The sequence below is a fragment of the Lycium barbarum genome, chromosome 1 (assembly GCF_019175385.1).
Source record: "Lycium barbarum isolate Lr01 chromosome 1, ASM1917538v2, whole genome shotgun sequence".
Classification (NCBI taxonomy): domain Eukaryota; kingdom Viridiplantae; phylum Streptophyta; class Magnoliopsida; order Solanales; family Solanaceae; genus Lycium; species Lycium barbarum.
In genome coordinates this window covers 142434425-142444238 of record NC_083337.1, presented here as the reverse complement: position 1 = coordinate 142444238, position 9814 = coordinate 142434425, and the positions used below count along the sequence as shown (strand labels likewise).

Genomic DNA, 9814 nt, shown 5'->3' with positions numbered 1-9814 from the left:
TTCGTAGGATTGATTTCGTCTTCACTCCAAGAACTCTAACAAGAGAATTTGAACAAAAAAAACTCAGATTTAGAGTAACAAAAATAAGAAATGTTGAGTGTTGTTTCCCCCAAATCCCCAAAGATACTGAATATCCCCTTTCTCTAGCCAAATCCCCCCCGAACTGATTCAACTTAGGACCCATTTATAGAAAATAGAGGAGCGTGGGAGAGAGACGAAGTGGACAGGAACGTGGAACGTGGGAGAGAGAAGAGGAAGGAGAGGAGAAAGAGAGAAGGGAGGCGGCGGGTGAGGTGTAGAGGAAAATGAAATGAAACCCTACTGGTTTCATTTCATGTTGTGGAACGGACCGGGTCGGGTATGGAATGTGTGGGTTGGACCGGGTAATATTAGGTAGTGGGCTGATTTGTTGGGTAAGTTATTAAAGAAGAGGAAATAGGCTGGTCTGATGAAATTAAAAACATGGGTTGGGCCATTTATTTGGCATATTGTGCTTTGTTGTTTGGGCCAGCAATTGGATGAAAATATGGATCCTTCTTCCTTTATCTAAATTATTTTTGGGCTTCTAATTTAATAACTGCTACAATATATATTATGTAAAGACAAATAATAATTAATATGTAAAAAAAAATAAAGATTTTGCAAAGTGTTGTCTTGTAATTAATTTAACGAGTCCAAACCCGAAAATGATTTGTGATAAAGTAATGCTCGTAATGTTGAAAATAAAAGTAACGATATTAATAGTAGTAGTAATAAAATACAAAATAGTGAAAATAAAGTGTTTAACTCGTCAGTAAATTTAGAAGCCCGAGTAAATAAAATTAAATAAAAGAGGGACAAAATTGGGTGTCAACAATAAGTATGTATGAAAGCCAGAACAGCAGCGCCCCAACTATAACATCCCAACTCGTCCAGATGCTCTATAAAGGGCAAATAACTCAAGCTCACATGCGAACCCAATGTGTTCGGGAACAGGATATCCCCGAATATGACGAGAAGGTACAGACGAGCACGTCAGTCAACATCAGCCTGAGGTGTGTCCTCTGTAATCGGATGCTGCATGTTTATGAGGTGAAAGTGCTCGAAAAGGGAAGACATCAACGGCCGACTTTGTCCCCATATATGACCCTCTTGAGGCGCGAAACCAGTGAGCCTGGTCAACTCCTGCCGATACGACGGCATCTGCTGGGGATCCTGAATAACCAAAGCACGTCCATCGACCTGCAGACCGTAAATGACCTCCACGTCTTGAAGGGTGATGGTGGCCTCACCAGTGCGGAGATAAAATGTATCGGTCTCCGATCTCCGGTCGCCATCGCTCAAACATTGCCGTCATAAGAGCCCTGTCATGCTGTGCGTGACCAGCAGCGACGCAACGGCAGATACCGCCTCGATATAGTATCCCTAAGACACGAGGATGTGGGGGCCGAGCTGCTAAAATATCCGATGCTTGCTCTACAACCTTGGGACGGACCAAGCGGATGAGATCTACATTCGAATCCCATACTAGCTGGGACCAATGCTGCTGCTGTGGGTGAAGCACCTCTGGCTCGAAGGGCCCCGGATGAAGGGGGCGGGATCCAGGGAGGTGTCGTATCTGTTTTACGCATTTTTAATTAATCATTAACATGTACTATTAAATATGTAATCTTTTATCGAAAAATTATACTAAGGATGTTCAATCCTAAACTAAAGATGTTCAAACCTAAACTAAGGATGTTCAATTATACTAACTAACTAAGACTTTAACGAGAAATTATATTAACTATCTAAATTTGCGAATTAATAATTGTTAATTAATTATTATACTAACTAACTAAGACTTTAACGGGAAATTATATTAACTATCTAAATTTGCGAATTAATAATTGTTAATTAATTATTCTACTAACTACAATTAACTAACTAATATTATATTAATGCTATTTTAACTCTTAAGCTAGGGATGTTCAAACCTAACCTAAGGATTAAATACAATTAACTAACAAATAAACTAAGGATGTTGAATTATACTAACTAACTAAGACTTTAACGGGAAATTATATTGACTATCTAAATTTGCAAATTAATAATTGTTAATTAATTATTATACTAACTAAAATTAACTAACTAATATTATATTAATGAAATTTTAACTCTTAAACTAGGGATGTTCAAACCTAACCTAAGGATTAAATACAATTAACTAACAAATAAACTAAGGATGCTGAAATATACTAACTAACTAAGACTTTAACGGGAAATTATATTGACTATCTAAATTTGTGAATTTATAATTGTTAATTAATTATTATACTAACTAAAATTAACTAACTAATATTATATTAATTTTATTTTAACTCTTAAACTAGGGATGTTCAAACCTAACCTAAGGATTAAATACAATTAACAATTAGCTAGCAAATAATTAACAAATAAACAAATAACAATTAGCTAGCAAATAATTAACAAATAAATAATTAATTCATGAAACTATTAACAAATATTTAATAACTAATTAATAATTAATTAACAAATAAATAATTAGTTAATCCGACAATTAAGGGTTACTAAATAAATAATCAACTAATAAACAATTACCTAACAAACAATTAACAATTAATTAATAAATAAATAATTTAAAAAAAAAAGTGGACTGCCCATTGCGCACCAAAAAAAGTGTGCAATATTTTTTTTCTTCGTAATCCGCAACTATTACACAACAATCATGCGTAGGATAGTAATATATTGAACAATGTAATACAAAATTCGTAGTGAAATACCTATAATGAAGGTAGTTTTTAATTTTTGAAATCAAGTTTTGCGCTGCTTTATTCCGAGATCAAAGTTTTGAAACTTGTTCTTTGCCTTGATTATACCAAGAATATTGACTTTTGGGTTAAAAGATTGTTCGAAAATGATGTTTTTAGTTTGTGGGGACCACTGAAAACGAGTGGAGCATCGTTTTTTTTTTTTTTAAATGGTAGGGCTGGTCGGGTGGGGAAGACGAGTGGGGTTTTTACTAAACCCTTATTGCGCGCAAAATTAGTGCGCAATAGGGCCAAAATGTAAATTTACACTTTGATCCTATTGCGCACTAATTTTGTGCACAAAAGGCAATTTGGTTCCTTTTTTTACCAGAGTATTTTGATAACTTTAAACACTTTTTGGGTTAAAAAATTACGGACTCTAAAAATTGAGGGACCATTTTTGTCATTTTCTCAATGGGTCTTTAATTGCTTGGAAAGTGGAACCTACAGGCTACATAAGTCATTTGTCAATCAAAAAACTGTCTCACACATTATTGTAAAAGTTTTCAATTAAATTTGCTGTCATTTTGCGTGGAAATCTATGCACGCGCAAAAGTACAAAGACCAGCAGAAGCCACGAAACTCACAACTTCCTTTTTCATTCCAGTAGTGATGATGTGCTGCATCGAGACTAGTGAAGGTTCGAAGGAGTTACGCCGAATTCACGAGTACTTCCGGGCCCTCATTTTTGGCCAGAATTAGTTACATAAGATGGGGGAAAAAAATCAAGTACACAAGACATAAGCTTGGCTTTTTATTTATAGTAGTTTCAATTTTCAAAGGAAATTCAGTTTGTTTGTACGGTCTATTCCATTTTTTACCTGACCCTTATATTAAAAAATAGTAGATTTTTTTGTTTTACTTGTGCATTTAAGCAAATCATGAGAGTTTTATTATTTCCGTCTAATATTATCCTTACCATATACTTATTCAGTTATTCCGTCCCGAAAAGATTATCTTAGTTTGATTTGGCATGGAGTATAACAAATAAAGGAAGAATTTTGAAATATATGGTCCAAAACAAGCTTTAAATATTTGTGTGCCCGTCAATAATCTTATAAAGTTAAATTATTTCTAAATATATAAATATGTTAATCTTTTTTAAACAAATTAATAAAGAAGGTAAAATAATATTTTTGGGACAGAGGGAATAATAACTATGTATATAAAGTAATACTCGTAGTAAACAAATGGGGAGTATATATTTCCGAAGCATAATTTAGTAGGTGTTTCGCCATGCGTTTTCAAATCATGGTTTGAAACCATGACCAACGTTTGGACATGCATTTTCACTCATGATTTCAAACCCCAAATCATCCAAAAATGCATGATTTGGGGTTTGAAACCATGATTTCAACTTTTTTAAATATAAAATTTAACCCATAACTAATAGCTACACTAAGGATGTTCAATTATACTAACTAGGGTTGTTCATGATTTTGATTAAAATCAAAACCAAACCGAATAAAAAAATCGACATTTGGTTTGGTTTGGTTTGATTTGATTTTAAATTTTAAAAACCTAATATTTGATTTGGTTATGGTTCTATTAAAAAATAACCGAATAAATAACTGAACCAAATCGGTAAATTATATACATAAATTTTATAATTATTTATATGTATAATATTAGTTTTTCATAAATAATTATAAATATTTTATACCTTTTAGTCATTAATTTGATTTTTGATCTACTTATTTCACATGATTGTTTAAGGCCCATATTTTTAAGAATATGTTCAATTCGATGTCTTTAATTCTTTTAATTCTTTAAGTGTTAAGTGTAAACCTACTGACAGAAGCTCGTGTTAGAGTCTAATGTCTTTAACTTAAATTTTAGCCTTTCTTTGTCAGCTATTTGATTTTAGGCTGTTTCTTCTTGTTCTTTTTTCGAATTTATACCTTTCTTTTTTCTTGTCTGAATGGGTCCTAAAATTCTAATATTTTTCATATGAAAAGAACAGAGGTTGTAGATTTGGATGTTCCTATAGAAAATACTTCAGTAACATCAGCATTTGCTGCAACTCAAGCACATGGTAATGCCTCAATACTTCTTCTGTGGGTAATCCTCCTAAAAAGCGGAAAAGAACAATTCCTTCTAGCCGAGACCCTAGCTTTGGGGATAATGATAGAAAAACATCTGAAGTTTGGGATCATTACACATTTTTTTTTTTAATAAAATGGGAGAATTGAGGGCAAAATGCAAGTACTAACCCAAAGTTTGAGATCATTACACAAAGTTTTTTTTATTTCATATATTTTAATTTTAATTTTAGGTAGTCTTTATGTTTAATTGATATGTATGTTTGTAGCAACAACTAAAAGCTTATATGCTCTATTTATTTCCAGGTATGTGTATTAAGATGACAGAACCGATGCAACCACTACTAAGTTAGTTTTTAGCTCTATATGTAATAGTTTAGCAACTTTGGGTAACTTAAGTACTACACTATCACTAATAGTAAAAATGTTTCTATGATGTATGTTTCACCTTAAACTATAAATAAAAGTTATTGTTTGAACAAAAAAAAAAAACATGTCTTTTTCGACTTTTTAATGTTTTACTGATAAGTCTCATGACTGCTAGTCATAAATCGAAAAATCGAACCAAACCGACAATAACCAAATCGGTGGTTATTATTTTATTTGGTTTGGTTATGATTTTAGACATTTAAAAACCGACTAAATTGATTTGGTTATAATTTTAATCAATAACCGACCCAAACCGAACCATGAACACCCCCAATACTAACTAACTAAGACTTTAAATATTAACTATCTAAATTTGTGAATTAATAATTGTTAATTAATTATTATACTAACTACAATTAACTAACTAATATTATATTAATGTTATTTTATCTCTTAAACTAGGAATGTTCAAACCTAACCCAAGGATTAAATATAATTAACTAACAAATAAACTAAGGATGTTCAATTATACTAACTAACTAAGACTTTAACGGGAAATTATATTAATGCTATTTTAACTCTTAAACTAGGGATGTTCAAACCTAACCTAAAGATTAACTACAATTAACAATTAGCTAGCAAATAATTAACAAATAAATAATTAATTAATGAAACTATTAAAAAATATTTAATAACTAATTAATAAATAATCAACAAATAAACAATTAGTTAATCCGACAATTAAGGGTTACGACATAAATAATCAACTAATAAACAATTACCTAACAAATAATTAACAATTAATTAATAAAAAATTAAAAATAAAAACGAAAACAAAAAACAATGGACTGCCCATTGCGCACAAAAAAAGTGTGCAATATTTTTTTTCTGTAATCCACAACTATTGCATAACAATCATGCGTAGGATAGTAATATATTGAATAGTGTAATACAAAATTCGTAATGAAATACCTAAAATGAAGGTGGTTTTTAGTTTTTGAAATCGAGTTTTGAGCCGCTTTATTTCGAGATCAAAGCTTTGAAACTTGTTCTTTGCCTTGATTATACCAAGAATATTGACTTTTAGGTTAAAAAATTATTCGAAAATGATGTTTTTAGTTTGTGGGGACCACTGAAAACGAGTGGACCATCCTTTTTTTTTTTGGAAAATGGTGGGGCTGGTCGGGTGGGGAAGACGAGTGGGGTTTTTACTAAACCCCTATTGGGCACAAAATTAGTGCGCAATAGGGCCAAAATGTAAATTTACACTTTGGTCTTATTGCGCACTAATTTTGAGCGCAAAAGACAGTTTAATTCCTTTTTTGTTTTAGCTGAATATTTTGATAATTTTAGATACTTTTTGGGTTAAAAAAGTTACGGATTCTAAAAATTAAGGGACCATTTTTGTCATTTTCTCAATGGGTCTTTAATTGCTTGGAAAATGGAACCTGGCTGCATAAGTCATTTGTCAATCAAAAAAGTGTCTCACGCATTATTGTAAAAGTCTTCAATTTAAATTTGCTGTCATTTTGTGTGGAATTCTATGCACGCGCAAAAGTACAAAGACCAGCAGAAGCCAGGAAACTCACAACTTCCTTTTTCATTCCTCTAGTGATGATGTGATGCAGCGAGACTAGTGAAGTTGCAAAGGACTTGCGCCGAATTCACAAGTGCTTCCGTGCCCTCATTTTTTGGCCAGAATTAGTTACATAAGTAAGATGGGGGAAAAAAATAAAGTACACAAGACATAAGCTTGGCTTTTAATTTATAGTAGTTTCAATTTTCAAAGGAAATTCAGTTTGTTTGTACGGTCTATTCTATTTTTTTTACCTGATCCTTATATTAAAAAATACATTTTTTTTTACTTATCCATTTAAGCAAATCAAGAGAGTTTTATTATTTTCATCCAATATTATCCTTATCATATACTTACTCCGTCCCGAAAAGATTATTTTAGTTTGACTTGACACGGAGTATAAAAAATAAAGGAAGAATTTTGAGAAGTGTGATCTAAAATAAGCTTTAGATATTTGTGTATCCGTCAATAATCTCATAAAGTTAAATTATTTCTAAATATATAAATGTGTTATTCTTTTTTAAACAAACTAATAAGGAAGGTAAAATAATATTTTTGGGACAGAGGAAATAATAACAACGTATATAAAGTAATACTCGTAGTAATCAAATAGGGAGTATATATTTCCGAAGCATAATTTAGTAGGTGTTTGGCCATGCATTTTCAAACCATGGTTTCAACTTTTTTAAATATAAAATTTAACTCATAAGTTTATATTTTGTAAAAAAATTTAACCCATAAGTTTATGTTTTGTAAGCTGGTAGATATTTTTAACAATTACCCCCATCAATCATTTACCAAACTCATTAACTTCCACCAGCTTTTATTTATGTCTACCAATCTTTAATTTATATGGGAGGATTATATTAAAGAGTAATTACATTACTATTCATGTTAAATTTTTGTTTTTATTGAACTAAAGTTTGATTAATTGATGTTGTATTTTTAGAAAGGCCTTCTAGTAGTGTACTAATATTGTTATGAACTATGACTTGCTCATTTGGTAAGATTGTATAAGAATTGAGAATATTTTGATAGTTTTCATAATTTGTGAAAATTTTATATCTATAAGAAAAAATACAACTTAAAATATCCAAATTACATGTCCAAACATGATTTGAAATCAAATCATGTCCAAACGGGGCCTTAGTAATTCTGAATTTCAAGTGAATAATGACCAAGTCAAAGTAATGTCATAATTAAACGATCTGTATAGTTGGCAACGAAAGTGCACGGAAATTGAAAATAGACACACTAAACCAAAAGCAATGAAAGTGCACAGTAATTTCAGAGAAGAGAGTCCAACCAATGTATAACGCACACGCTAGAGTACACAAACACCAGGAAGCTTCCAACTTCCTTTTAGACGAGCCCACTAGCTAGTGGATTGATGCATTAATGGATTTAAGACCAGTGGACACGAAAGATGAAGAGAAAAAAAAAAAAAGTGGACACGAAAGATGAAGAGAAAAAAAAAAGACTCGTATATTTATAAGAAGATTACTTTGTCAAAGAAAAGTCTTTGCAAGAACAAAATGCATCATTGGATGAGGGGACTACTCACAAGAATAAAACTAGTTTCCTCTGCCTCTGCCAAAAGGCGGGCGAAAGAGCAGGATTATTATTTAAAGAATGGAGGTCTAGTGCTGGAGGAGCTTCTTGGTTTATGTGATAGAAATTGCCGAATTCCCATCCGTTACTTCAGTGCCATAGAGATTGAGAGGGCATTAAAACACTCTGAAAGCAAAATAGATCGATTCGGTGAGGATTTGATTACAGGCTCGCTGAACAACCGGCTCGTTTTAGTAAGGAAAGTGACCTTAGCTTTAGCTAATACCCACCGAGATATAGCAATTACTGCTCAGATGAGCCATCTCAAGAATGTGTTGAGACTTGTCGGTTGCTCTCTAGAATTTGAATCACCAGTTATGGTGTATGAACATGTTGCAGGTATATCTCTTAGCAATCTACTTTTCAAAAAGGGTAATCATGATCAAACTAGAAAATCATTGTTGTCTTGGGGAAATAGATTACGGATTTCCAATGAGGTCGCTTCAGCAATCGTTTTTCTCCACACCGAATTTACTACGCCAATCATCCACAGAAATATACAGCCAGGGAATGTGATAATAGATCAGAATAGCGGCGTTGCCAAATTCTTAGACTTCTCATTGTCCATATCATTGCCTCCTGGAGAATTGGAGGTAGAAGATGTTGTGTGTGGAACACGCGGGTATTTAGATCCAGAATATCTCTCCCTGGGTATTGTTACTCAAAAAACTGACGTCTGCAGCTTCGGGGTTCTTCTGTTTGAGCTATTAACTGGAAAGCAATGGTGGAATACTATAAAATCCAATAGCGAAGAGGGTAATGCTATGGATTCTACAAATCCGGAAGAGATAAATTTTGAAAATCTTCCACTTAACTTCGTCGATGACAATATTAAAGAGGGTAATGTAATGAATATAGTGGATCCTGCCATTCTAGAAGAACATGGAATTGAGATTCAACAACAATTGGAAGACTATCTGAATCTTGTTAAGAAATGCACAGCTTACGAGAGGGACAAATAGACCATACATGATTCATGTTGCAAGGGAATTACGCCGACTTGACAAGTGTTACCGTGCCCTCACTCTTGGTCACAATTAAGTATTTATATTAACCAGTGAGAATGCCCGCGCGCCGTCGTTTAAAAATTAAATTATGATTAAATAATTATTGTTATAATTTTAATAATAAAAATATTCTATCTTTACTTTTTATTAGTTTATCTTATTTACATTCCCCAATGGTAATACCATTCAGGGATATTCTCAAGGGTGAATGCTTCTTTCTTATATCCTTCAACCTAGTTTAACTATTGACGTTGGTGATAGACTATTAAATAGTCTATGTAAATATTGTAAATATTCTCTTCCTTATGTATAGTAATTAGGTCCTATAATTTAGCCTAGTATTATTCTGATAGGGAGATACCTACTTTGTATATAATGACTTTCATACATCAATACAAATCACGGATTGATTTCCTACAT

At 32.2% G+C, this 9814-nt stretch overlaps 1 pseudogene; it reads left to right on the top strand.

The window, feature by feature from the left end:
• Positions 1-8191: 8191 nt before the first annotated feature.
• LOC132641011 (serine/threonine-protein kinase ZRK1-like) lies at positions 8192-9541 on the top strand (annotated as a pseudogene).
• Positions 9542-9814: the final 273 nt, after the last annotated feature.